This window comes from Podarcis bocagei (assembly GCF_964188305.1).
Source record: "Podarcis bocagei genome assembly, chromosome: W".
NCBI lineage: Eukaryota > Metazoa > Chordata > Lepidosauria > Squamata > Lacertidae > Podarcis > Podarcis bocagei.
In genome coordinates, this window is record NC_138131.1 from 37,116,838 (window position 1) to 37,130,758 (window position 13,921).

Genomic DNA, 13,921 nt, shown 5'->3' on the forward strand with positions numbered 1-13,921 from the left:
AATCAAACTGAAGAATGGAGACTCCAGAAGTCGAGTCGGAATGCCGGCAGAGGAACAGACAAACGGATCGGCGTTATCTGCTCTGCGCGTCAAGTTTGATTGATGGAGGTATGTGCTCATGCTGCGGGCAGCCTGCCAGCTTCTAGTTTATGGTTTTATGGCTGGATTTTGAACTTTTGAAGCCGTTTTTGCCGCGATACAGGCAAAGGCACTAAGTCACAGGCTTACAGGCTTGGTGGCTGGGAAAGCGAAAGTACTTTTCACAAGTGCTTTTGGAAGCAGCTGTACTGTGACGCAGCTTGATTAAAGTAGCAATGATGGCTAATGCAAAGCTGGCTGATGCTTTTGGGATTCCTAAGCTCAGTAAGAAAAATTATACGGACTGGGTACTTTATGCAGAGGCTGTTCTGCGGAAGGAAGGTCTGTTTAATGTTATTACAGACAACCCCCCAGCTCCAATTACAGATGAATGGGCTACAAAGGATTCCAAAGCAAGGGGAACGCTTACGTTGATAGTATCCCCAGAAGAGCTCTGTCTGTTGCGTGGAAAGACCACAGCCAGAGAAATTTGGGACACTTTAAGAGAAGCTCACTTGAGGACAGAGGCTGGTTCCTCAATGTACTACTATGCCAAGCTGCATGGTATGGCTCTTGCTGAAGGTGGAGATGTGAGTACACACCTGATGGAGATGCAAAATCTGAGACATGAGTTGCAACAGAGAGGACTCAACTTTCCAGAGGCTGTGTATTCCTTTATGATACTACATTCTTTGGGTCCAAGTTGGGAGTCCGTTGCCACTCAGATTGCTGTTCAGCCAACTGCTCAGCTCACAGTAGCCTATGTTACTGCCGTGATCCAGAATGAAGCAGATCGCCGGGGTGCTAGCTGCATGGGTATGGGGGAGTCTTCACAGACGTCATCCCAGAGTGCAGTGGAACCACCAGAGGGCGCCAAAGCTTTGAAGGCAGTGAAATGCTACTCGTGTGGACGTCTAAGGAATGCAAATATCCCAGGGCCAAGACAGAGCAGCGCAGCGGAAGTTCATCGTGTGGAAAAGGCCAAAGCAAAGGCAAAGGTCCGGTGTCCAGGACAACGCAGCACAAGGCAATGGTCTCACGCTTCACTCCAAAGGTTGCAAAGGTCCAGAAGACGTCTAGATCTTTCTTCGTTGTTGATTCAGCAGCTACCCACCACCTGTGCAACGATAAGCGACTGTTCGTGTCTTTTACACCGCAGGAAGGTGCGATTCACCAGGCGGATGACCACACGATCCCCAGTCAAGGCTACGGAACTGTTGTACTTCACAGTTTGGACTTATCGATACAGGATGTACTGTACGTTCCAGATGCCACACACAATCTTCTAAGTGTGATGCAGCTGAATGAACGGAACATTGACGTTTCCTTCAAGAACAAGAAATGCACCATCACAAAGAAAGACGATTATGTATTGCATGCTGAAAATGTTGATCGTTTGTTTGTATTGTATTATGATGATGTTGTGCAGAATGATACTTGTTGCATTGCAGGTTCTAACAAAAGTTTGCATGCAGGATGTATTCATGATTTTCACCGAAAATTTGGTCATTTGCATTTTGAGGCAGTATCTAAAATTCCTGCCTTGGTTGAAGGTATGACTATTAAACCCTGCAGGTACCACATGAAGTGCAAAGCATGCGCAGCAAACAAGGTGAAAATGGCTGCGAAAGGTAAGGTGTCTAGTAGGCAAGCTACAGAACCATACCAGGTTGTTCATGCTGATTTAGTTGGTCCACTATCGCCCTCTTTGGGTGGAAATAGGTTCTTCATGGTTCTCATTGATGCATTTTCCAGGTATATTTATGTGTACAATCTCAAGCAGAAATCAGAGGCTTTTCAAAGGTTTAAGGAATTCTGTGCTTGGTTGGAAAATGTGCATGGTAAGAAGATAAAAACTCTTTTCACTGATCGCGGGGGAGAATTCACTTCTCAGCAGTTTGAAGCTTTTCTGACTGAGAAAGGAATTCAACACGATTTGTCCAGTCCTCGCTCGCCATGGCAGAATGGACTTTGCGAAAGGGCAAATCAGACATTGCTTCAAGGGTTAAAAACCTTGCTGCATGATGCCAATCTTCCAGAGAGTTATTGGGCCGAATCTCTCTCGTGTTTTGTTTACAGTTACAATCGCAGATTATCTTCAGCGATTGGTTGTACCCCCTATGAGAAGATGTTTGGCAAGAAACCATACATCAAGCACATGAAAATTTTTGGTTCTGACATGTGGGTTCACTCACCACAAGGCTCCAAATTAGGCAAGCGTGGTTTGCATGGTATCTTTCTAGGTTATCAGAAAGGTTCTTACAGAATAATGATGACTGACTCTAAGACAATTAAGCTCACAAGAAGTGTTGAGTACAATGCCAAGTGGGGGGAGAATGTGGGAATTTTTCAATGTTATCCTGATGACAGTGATGAGACTGAGGATAAGCAACAGCAAAAGCAGCGACAGCAACCCACACCCACTGATGAAGGTTCTGATTCTGAGTCTGAATCTGAATCGGATACTTCAGAGGATTTCAAGAGTGCGAAAGCCTCTATGCGACCCTCTGAAAGCTCTGATCAGGAATTGGAAGAACCATTGTTCACAATAGGCCACTTTTCTCCTAAGAAGGAAGAGGAAAGTGTTGAAGACCAAAGGCTAATTCGCAGGTCACAAAGAGCCACAAAAGGCAGACCTCCAAAGAGATTTGCTGATGAATTTGCTAAGACAGCAGTAGCAGCTGTTAAAAGCTCCAAGAAGGTATTTGAACCTTCAAGTTTCCAAGAAATCCAGGATTTGGATTCTAAGGAAGCTGAGCCATGGTTAAATGCCATGAAGGCTGAGCTTGATTCCTTAGAAAGGAACAAAACATGGGAGCTAGTTCCAGTAGTTCCAGGAATGAAACTGCTTGGAAGCAAATGGGTCTTCAAAGCGAAGACTGATCAAAATGGCAAGATAGTCAGACACAAAGCCAGATTGGTAGCCAGAGGTTTTGCACAGGTACCAGGTGAAGACTATCACGAGACCTACTCACCCACTGTGAGATATGAGAGCATTAGGCTTATGCTCAAGCTAGCTGCAGAGGAAAATCTACACATTAGTCACCACGATGTGAATACAGCGTTTTTGTACGGATCTCTAGGTGAATCACTTTATATGCTTCCACCTGATGGCGTACAGGTAAAACAGGGATTTGTTTGTGCTCTAAAGAAGTCCCTTTATGGTCTCAAACAAAGTGCACGGTGTTGGCACACAAAACTCACTGAAGCATTGTTTTCTCTAGGTTTTCAGCAAGGGAAAGCTGATCCATGTGTATTTGTCAAAGAGGAGGGGCAAAAGAAGCTGTATTGTTTGTTTTATGTTGATGATATTTTATTCTTTTGGAAAGATGTCACAATGTACATTAACGCCCTAGCTCAGCTCAAAGAGCACTTTGACATGAAAGATCTCGGTGAGGTAAACAACTACCTATCTCTGGAAATAGAAAGAGATCAAAGTGGTAACATTCTAGTACACCAGTCACGAAAAATTGCTGATGTGTTAAGCAAACTGAACCTGATGGATGCTAACCCTGTAGACACACCCATGACAACAGGTTATCAGGTAGAAGACACTGAAGAAGCATTTTCTGACACTACACTGTACAGAAGTGTGCTAGGCAAGCTAAACTTCATTGCCAGATGTTCAAGACCTGACATTGCTGTTAGCTGTAATTTGCTAAGCAGACAAGTTAACAATCCTACTGTTAAGGATTGGAAAGCTCTGAAACGCATAGCACGCTATTTAAAAGGCACTATGCATTACAGACTGAGATTTAACAATCAGAAGTCTGGTGGTCTTGAGATTTTTGCAGATGCAAGTTTTGGAAGTGACACTGCAGACAGGAAAAGTACGTCTGGAGTTTGCTACATGTACAATCAGGGTCTATTTGATTGGTCATGCAAGAAGCAAACAACAATTAGCTTAAGTACTTGTGAAGCTGAACTGAATGCACTGTCTTATTCACTTAAGGATTGTGAATGGTTGTTACAATTGTGCAAAGACATGAAAATTCCTGTCAAATGTCCAATCCAGGTTTACCAGGACAACAAAGCATGTTTGGCTTTGCTGAATTCAGAAGGTTGTAAGCAAAGCACGAAGCACTTGCAATTGAAGGTGCAACATGCTAGGGAACATATTCAGAAGGGACTCGTAACGGTGTCCTATATGCCAGGTAATGAAATTCCTGCTGATGTATTGTCCAAGATTGTATCAAGGGATCAACACTGTACCTATGTACAGAAGTTGGGTTTGTACTGATGTTGTACGAACACGCTGCCCAGTGATGTTCACAGAAAGGGGGAGGATGTTGGTTTCTGCTCTCTTCACTGTGCAGCGAAGTGCTTGTCACAAGACAATGTTTACATTCCACAGTCAGAGTACTGTCGGGTTTTCCCACGGGAATGGGAAACTGGATGTGACGTACACTGGTTTCCTGTTTTTCACTGACTCTCTCGGTGTTCTTCATTCCGAGGAGAAGGACGGTTGCTTCTCTGCTCCCGCAGAGGCAAGATGCATGTTTGTAATTTCTCTACATTGAACTGAAAATAAAGCAACATTAAGCATGTGGCACGTACTGCTCATCATTCCGTTGTGCACAGGACTCTGCAATTACAACAGTTTTTGGGGTTAGAATGCACATTCAACCAAAAATCGCAAAAATGTTTGTTACCAGCCCAAATCAAGCCCAGGTGTTTTGGTTCCCTCTCAATAGAAAAAGGACGAATAAGTTTTGATTGCTCTTTCGGTGTTCATTCACCCACAAATAGCAAAGCGAAGTGCAATAAGCCTAAACAAAGCCAAACAGGTTGTTTTGGTTTCCAACTACATAGAAAGAAGAATCTTGGATTGCGCTTACTTCATGTCGTGTTCTTTGCTGTTAATGCACATTGACACAGAAATCACAAAGTGTGTGCAATGAGACCAAAATAACACAACACCATCTTTTCGCTTCCATATGCGTAGAAAGAAGACGAATAAGCTTTGTGTCACGGGAAATGGGGTTGCTTGTGTGTAAACCTCCAGCTGTTCCAAACTGCTTAGAAGTTGGTGGTGTCTTTCCCTGACTGAGCAGCCTGGGTGCTGCTGCTGCTCAGTCGCTGGACGTATCCGTGAGTGGGTGTTTCCTAAATTTCCTCCAACATAAAAGCTCCTTGACAGACACCCTTCGCCTCGCCTCTCTGCGCGTAACCCTTCTGCGCAGAGTGGGTGTGCCCAGAGGTGCCCCTCCACTCTCTTCACTACCTTCAGTGCCAGCATCTCGGAGCCTCTCCTCCGAGATGCTTCCTCCCTCTTCCTTCTTCCTGGTGTCACCGGGACATTCTTCCCCAGATGACCTTCTCTCTCTACCCTTACTCGTTCTTTCTTCCGCAGAATCGAGAAGCACCGCCTCTCCCCTCTGCTCCGATGTCAGTTCCCTGACATCCACCTCCCTCCCAGGGCCCTCCCCTCCCCCCGTCCTTCCCTCTGACGGTGACGCAGGAAACCCGCGGAAAGAACTGTCCTCTCCATCTGACGATTCAAACACCCCTCTCCATTTGCTGCTGTCTCTCCCCTCTTCCCAATCGGATTCTTCTTCTGGCCAACCCCCTACCTCCTCTTCGGAGGTGGGAAAACCCTCAAACTCTTCCTCCTCATCGGTGGTGCCAAATTGCTCCCTCCAAAATCTCTCTGGTGGTTTGGGCTTTCTCGGGTACCTGCTATGAAACTCCTCCTGCAGGTACTCATCCCTCATTTCTTCTGCTGGGACCCATGCGTTTTCCTCATCTGGCTCCCCCTCCCATGCCACCAAATACTCCCCCCTCCCCCCTTTCCACCTGGAATCGAGAATCTCAGCTGAATGTCCACTGAGTTCCCTTTCCTCCATCTGTGGATGCAAGGGTGCTTCATTTTGCTGACCCAGACACTCCCTCCCTTCCCTGAAAGGTGAAAGTAAGGACCTGTGAAACACAGGGTGCAGTTTCATGTGAGATGGCAATTTGAGCCTAAAGGTCACCGGATTAACTTGCTGAACTACTTGGAATGGTCCCAGCCTCTTTGGCTTCTTGCACCCTCCTTTGAACGGTAACCCTTTGGTGGACAACCACACCTGGTCCCCCACTCCTATGTTTTCCCCCTCCCTGCGGTGCCGGTCTGCCTGCCGCTTATACACTTCTTTGGCTCTCTCCAGGTTTAACTTAAGCTGTTGGTGTAAAGCCTGCATCTCTTCCACAAACTCCTCCGCTGCGGGAACACTCCAACTTCCCTCCCCTTCCCCTGGGAAAGCCCTGGGGTGGCACCCGTAATTTGCCATAAACGGACTCATCCCTGTAGACACATGTTCTGCGTTATTGTATGCAAACTCAGCCAACGCTAATTTGTCCACCCAATCATTCTCCCTCTCGTTGACGTAGCAGCGTAGATATTGTTGCAGCACGCTGTTCGCTCTCTCTGCCTGTCCATTGGTCTCCGGATGCCTGGCCGTTGAGAACACCACCTCCACGTCCAGCAGACTCATAAGCTTTCTCCAGAATCGGGACGTGAATTGCTGGCCTCTGTCGGATAAAATCCTCAAGGGGGCGCCATGCAACCTGAAAACATGCTCTACAAACAACTTGGCCGTTTCTTCTGCAGTCACCGCATGCGAGCACGCAATAAAATGGCACATTTTTGTCATCAAATCAACTACCACCATAACTGCCGTTTTCCCCCTGGCTTTGGGTAGATCAGTCATAAAGTCAATTGATACCACCTCCCATGGTCTCTCTGGTGTAGGTAAGGGTTCCAGTAACCCCGCAGGTGCCGACCTCTCCCCCTTCGCTCTCTGGCAAACATGGCACCCTCGTACATACTGCTTCACATCCTCTCTCACCCGTGGCCACCAAAACTGCCTGGTGACTAGTAACATAGTTTTATGTTGTCCAAAATGTCCTGCCGTGGGGTTGCCCCCAAACTTCTGCACAAGTCCCGGTACCTTTCTTGCGATGGGGGTAATCTTGCCCTGGGCGTCATACGTCCTCCTTTCATCCAGCCGTGCCCCTAGTAGAGCCAGTTGCCTCTCCAGATCTCGGTTTCTCTCCTCAAGACTCTGTCCGCCTCTGGCTCCCTCTCCTGCGCCTGCTCCTTCTGTTTGACTCATGACTGTTCCCCAGTGCTCTTACACACAAGCAAGGTAAGGGACTCACGGATTGCTGTCACGGGAAATGGGGTTGCTTGTGTGTAAACCTCCAGCTGTTCCAAACTGCTTAGAAGTTGGTGGTGTCTTTCCCTGACTGAGCAGCCTAGGTGCTGCTGCTGCTCAGTCGCTGGACGTATCCGTGAGTGGGTGTTTCCTAAATTTCCTCCAACATAAAAGCTCCTTGACAGACACCCTTCGCCTCGCCTCTCTGCGCGTAACCCTTCTGCGCAGAGTGGGCGTGCCCAGAGGTGCCCCTCCACTCTCTTCACTACCTTCAGTGCCAGCATCTCGGAGCCTATCCTCCGAGGTGCTTCCTCCCTCTTCCTTCTTCCTGGTGTCACCGGGACATTCTTCCCCAGATGACCTTCTCTCTCTACCCTTACTCGTTCCTTCTTCTGCAGAATCGGGAAGCACCGCCTCTCCCCTCTGCTCCGATGTCAGTTCCCTGACACTTTGATTGGGCTTTTTTCAATTCGCATGGTGTTATTTGGGTGTGCGCCAGAATCACCCCAAACGAAAGCAAAAAGGTGTTTTGGGTTCCATCTACATAAAAAGAAGATGATAAAGCTCTGATTGGGCTTATTTCAAATTGGTATTTTTGGGGTTAGAATGCACATTCAACCCAAAATCGCAGAAATGTTTGTTACCAGCCCAAATCAAGCCCAGGTGTTTTGGTTCCCTCTCAATAGAAAAAGGACGAATAAGTTTCGATTGCTCTTTCGGTGTTCCTTCACTCACAAATAGCAAAGCGGTGTAATAAGCCTAAACAAAGCCAAACAGGTTGTTTTGGTTTCCAACTACATAGAATCATAGAATCATAGAATCATAGAATCATAGAGTTGGAAGAGACCACAAGGGTCATCGAGTCCAACCCCCTGCCAAGCAGGAAACACCATCAGAGCACTCCTGACATATGGTTGTCAAGCCTCTGCTTAAAGACCTCCAAAGTAGGAGACTCCACCACACTCCTTGGCAGCAAATTCCACTGTCGAACAGCTCTTACTGTCAGGAAGTTCTTCCGAATGTTTAGGTGGAATCTTCTTTCTTGTAGTTTGAATCCATTGCTCCGTGTCCGCTTCTCTTGAGCAGCAGAAAACAACCTTTCTCCCTCCTCTATGTGACATCCTTTTATATATTTGAACATGGCTATCATATCACCCCTTAACCTCCTCTTCTCCAGGCTAAACATGCCCAGCTCCCTTAGCCGTTCCTCATAAGGCATCGTTTCCAGGCCTTTGACCATTTTGGTTGCCCTCCTCTGGACACGTTCCAGTTTGTCAGTGTCCTTCTTGAACTGTGGTGCCCAGAACTGGACACAGTACTCCAGGTGAGGTCTGACCAGAGCAGAATACAGTGGCACTATTACTTCCCTTGATCTAGATGCTATACTCCTATTGATGCAGCCCAGAATTGCATTGGCTTTTTTAGCTGCCGCGTCACACTGTTGGCTCATGTCAAGTTTGTGGTCAACCAAGACTACTAGATCCTTTTCACATGTACTGCTCTCAAGCCAGGTGTCCCCCATCTTGTATTTGTGCCTCTCTTTTTTTTTGCCCAAGTGCAATACTTTACATTTCTCCCTGTTAAAATTCATCTTGTTTGTTTTGGCCCAGTTCTCTAATCTGTCAAGGTCATTTTGAAGTGTGATCCTGTCCTCTGGGGTGTTAGCCACCCCTCCCAGTTTGGTGTCATCTGCAAATTTGATCAGGATGCCCTTGAGTCCATCATCCAAGTCGTTGATAAAGATGTTGAATAAGACCGGGCCCAAGACAGAACCCTGTGGCACCCCACTAGTCACTCTTCTCCAGGATGAAGAGGAACATGCGAATTGGTACATAGAAAGAAGAATCTTGGATTGCGCTTACTTCATGTCGTGTTCTTTGCTTTTAATGCACATTGACACAGAAATCGCAAAGTGTGTGTAATGAGACCAAAATAACACAACACCTTCTTTTCGCTTCCATATGCGTAGAAAGAAGACGAATGCTTTGATTGGGCTTTTTTCAATTCGCATGGTGTTATTTGGGTGTGCGCCAGAATCACCCCAAACGAAAGCAAAAAGGTGTTTTGGGTTCCATCTACATAAAAAGAAGATGATAAAGCTCTGATTGGGCTTATTTCAAATTGGTGTTTTTGGGGTTAGAATGCACATTCAACCAAAAATCGCAGATGACATGTTTGTTATAAGCCCAAATCAAGCATAGGTGTTTTGGTTCCATCTCAATAGAAAAAGGACGAATAAGCTTCGATTGCTCTTTCGGTGTTCATTCACCCACAAATAGCAAAGCGAAGTGTAATAAGCCTAAAGAAAGCCAAACAGGTTATTTTGGTTTCCAACTACATAGAAAGAAGAATCTTGGATTGCGTGGCAAGTCCCCTCCCCCTTGTGAAATAAAGACACGAGACACAATATTTAAGGTTAATGCAGTGTTTCCCAACCACTGTTTCGCGGCACACTAGTGTGCCGCGAGATGTCGTCTGGTGTGCCGTGGGAAAAATTAAAAAATTCGAAAGATTTTTTTTTTAAGTCAAATTTTCGATTGGGGCGCCCTCACTAGATGACCCCTGGGGTTCCCTCCCTCCCTCCCGCTCTGCGCCTCCCTCCTCCTCCTCCTCCTCCTCCTCCGGGGAGGCCCTTCCTGGCTCTCGGCCAAGGCTTGGCGGCTGCCACTCACTCACTCGCTCGCCCACCCGTCCCTCCATCCCTGCACCCGGCCTCTCCCCCTCCGTCCCCAGCGCGGGGGCTGCCGGGATCCGTAGTCTCCTCGCCCTTGGGCTCCGCGCCCGCGCGGGGTGCACAAGCTACGTTTCCCAGCGTGGCCTGGCGGGCCGGGCGTTTTGTTTGAAGCGCTCTTCTCCCGGCCATGGAATGAGCGCGGCGGCGGCGGCCGGGCGGGCAGGGGCTCTTCCGCGCGGACCCCGCACAGCCTGCCTGCGCCCCCGCGGAGATCGGGCGGCAGGATGGAGCCCGGGGATCCCCGCGGAGGCGGAGCGGCAGAGGCGGAGGCTGCCCCCCAGGTAGGGCTGCGTCGGGGAGGGGTTATTTTTGCAATGCTGCATCCGCGCCGGAGGGGACGCATCGGACCACGGGGAGACCCCTTGGCGTGCGTGCAAGGCAATGCATGTGTGCAGGCGTTGCATGGAGTGCAGTACAATGCAATGGCAACGCGGCGCCCTGCATGCATGCATGCAACTTCCACCGGCGCTCCGGACTTGGCAGGTGAGGGGGGTCCCCAGTGGGCGGCAGAGAGAGCCGGGAGGGCGAAGGGGAGCCGGGGGGAGCAGCGCTGCTCCCCGAGCCCGGGGAGAAACTTCGGCGTCGTTGCGCCGGGTGTTGGAAGCGGAGGCTGGCGGGGGCCCCTCACCTGCAAAACCTGGTCGCCTCTCATATATTTCGTGCATTGCATTCATCGCCCGCTTTCTCCTCCAAGGAGCTCCCGGGGGCGCGTGTGGTTCTCCCCGTGTTATCCTCGCAACAACAGCCCTGCGAGGTGGGTCAGGCGAGTGGCCCAAGGGAGCACCCAGGGATTGTCCTGGCCAGGTGGGGTGATTTGAACCCTGCTCTCTGCCCGGTCTTCGTCCTCATTTAGCCCCCACATGTGCATGACTGTGCATGACTGAGGTTTTTCCCCCTCGTCTTGGCTATGGTGTGAGTCTGTGCTGTTAATTAATGGGGTTCTGCCTTCGGAGAAGATGAGCCAGCCCTCAAGGAGGTGATTATGTAATTTGCTAGCAATTCATGTCCCTCCCGGCGTGACGCTGCGCGCTGACGTCACGGGGCTGTAATGGTGGTGTGCCTCGAGATTTTTTTCATGAAACAAGTGTGCCTTTGCCCAAAAAAGGTTGGGAAACACTGGGTTAATGAGCATAAAAAAGGCCACAACTTTATTGATTACAGAATTGAAAGGTATTGGCCTTAGGCATTGGCTCCTATCGACTACCCGGCATGGAGACCGGGAAGGGTTAACCACCAGCCGTGGGAGTCCTGTTGAAGTACACCAACTAAGATCCCACGGGTGTCACTGCTCGGGGGCGTGCCGGAGGCCCTTACCTTCCTAGGTTTCGGACAAGTCAACGCCCCCCGGAGTCCTCTACCGCAGTGTTTCCCAACCACTGTTCCGCGGCACACTAGTGTGCCGCGAGATGTTGCCTGGTGTGCCGTGGGAAAAATTAAAAAGATTTTTTTTTTTTGTAAAAGTCAAATTAGGTCCTAATCTATCCCTCGAGCGCCCCTTGTCCGTTATTGTGACGCATGAAGCGTGTTCCCGCCCACTCCCCGCCCTCCCTTGCTTCTCTCTCTCTGTGGCGCTCTCCGCCGCTTCCTGCTGGGCATGCGCAGCTCGCCTCGCGCTTCCGTTCCGGCCCCTCCTTCCCCCGACTACCCCGCCACTCCGTTCCTTTCTCTTTCTCGCGTGTCAGAGAGCGGCGGCGTGAGCGCGGCGGTTCCCTCAGGGCTGACGGAAAGCTCGAGGAGGAGGAGGCAGGACGTGGAGGCGGAGAAAGCGGCGGCTGCCACCCCCCACCTCCGGCTCCAGGCCCGCGTAGAAAGCTGAGGGGGAGAGATAGATAGAGGTGGGCGGCGGCGGCAGCGACCACGACCAACCACCACAGTAGTTGTAGCGGCGGCAACGGCGAGCAGGGACTCCCGCTCTCTCTCCGTCGTGTCTCTCTCTCTCTCTCTCCCGGGCCCGTCCATTGAGTCTCCCGCGTGCCTCGGCTACAAGATGAGCATCGAGATCCCGCCGGGTCTGACTGAGCTGCTGCAGGGCTACACGGTGGAGGTGCTGCGGCACCGGCCGCTGGACCTGCTGGCCCTCGCCGCCGAGTACTTCGCCAAGCCATGCTCTCCTTCCTGCCTCGCTTTGCTGCCTCCTCCCCCCCACCCCCAAAGCTTGGAGGTTCCCCGGCGCCGACCCGCAGGTTTGACCCCCTTCTCACACCTGTTCGCGCTCCTTGCACGGAATGGGGCGGATGGGGAGGAACGGGGCTCGCCGCTGCCTCCGCTCGCCCTCCCCCCCTCCGCCGGCGGTCCCGCGATTCTTGGCTTTTTGGCGGTTGGCACAGAAGGAAGGCAAGGGGGAGGGGAAAAAATTGAAACTTACACTTTCGTGCGTCCCTACCGGCGTGACGCTGCGCGCTGACGTCACGGGGCTGTAATGGTGGTGTGCCTCGAGATTTTTTTCATGAAACAAGTGTGCCTTTGCCCAAAAAAGGTTGGGAAACACTGCTCTACCGGACTACCCATTTTCATTGGGGGAAGGTGATGGCGCTTCCTTCCCCCCTCATTTGCATAACAATTACCCCTGCCAATGCCTAACTGCCAATACCGAGAAGTTGTGACGTTTGCTACGAGGTAGGCGAAAAAACCAAAAGGCTGGAAGTGCGCCAAGTTGGAAAAATTCCTACCAGGCCCCTTGCGGCGACCAACCGAAGTCCATAGCAAGGTCATATCTAGCTAAGCCTAAAGGGTGGTTGGGATGGGATAACCGGTGAGCTGGAACGGGGCAAAGAGGGCGGTCCCCGGACATGCCTGGCCTTAAATGGGCTAGGCCCCGCCGCCCCGGCCCCACCAATTGGCGGGCAGGGTTGCCGGCATGCCCGGGGATTCCCCTGTTCTCGCGGGGGCAAAAGGCCAGCCCCCGCGAGTGGAGTGTGTGGGAGGGGTTAGCCCGCAACCCCCTCTCCTCTCTAGCTCGGAAATGGCTTTGCGTGGCAAGTCCCCTCCCCCATGTGAAATAAAGACACGGGACACATTATTTAAGGTTAATGGGCATAAAAAGGCCACAACTGTATTGATTACAGAATTGGAAGGTATTGGCCTTAGGCATTGGCTCCTATCGACTAACCGGCATGGAGACCGGGAAGGGTTGTCCACAAGCCGTGGGAGTCCTGTTGAAGTACGCCAACTAGGATCCCACGGGTGTCACCGCTCGGGGGCGTGCCGGAGGCCCTTACCTCCCTAGGTTTCGGACAAGGCAACGCCCCCCGGAGTCCTCTACCGGAATACCCATTTTCATTGGGGGAAGGTGATGGCGCTTCCTTCCCCCCTCATTTGCATAACAATTACCCCTGCCAATGCCTAACCGCCAATCGAGCAAAGCTCGCCGCCAATACCTTCAAGCCTGTAACCAATCCGTAATCCCTGCTATGATGTCCTCCAACCAAATATCATTTCCAGCATCTGACAGATGCACGCCATCCCGTCTGTAGAGGGCCTTGTTGCTGTACTGGATGCCTGGGTGCCTAATGACGCACCCGTCCAGAGCCACCACTCTACGTTCCACAGCCCGTTCCAAGACCTTTCTTGCCTTGTTGATTCCAACCGGGCTCACACAATCCCTCCACGTCCTCCTCTCAAGCAGCGAGGACCACAAGATCGTAATGTTTGGGTAAGTCGCCATCAGATCAGCAAAATCGTCAAAAATGTTCCATCTCAAGTCAATAGCTTTGCGATACGCTAAGTCGTTTCCCCCCAACTGGACAACCAGGGCATCAGGTGGGCCCTCCGAGGCAGCTCTCGCCATCACGGCTGGCTTGAATTCGCTCCAGCACATCCCTCTATGCGCTATCCACGCCAGCTCTACATTTGCAGGCAAGCTCAGATTTATACCCAAACCGGTGTTCATGGCACGATTCTTGGCCCAATGCACGATGCTGTGGCCCACCAGCCAAATGCGCACCCTCTTGTATTCTGAAAAGCAAACAGG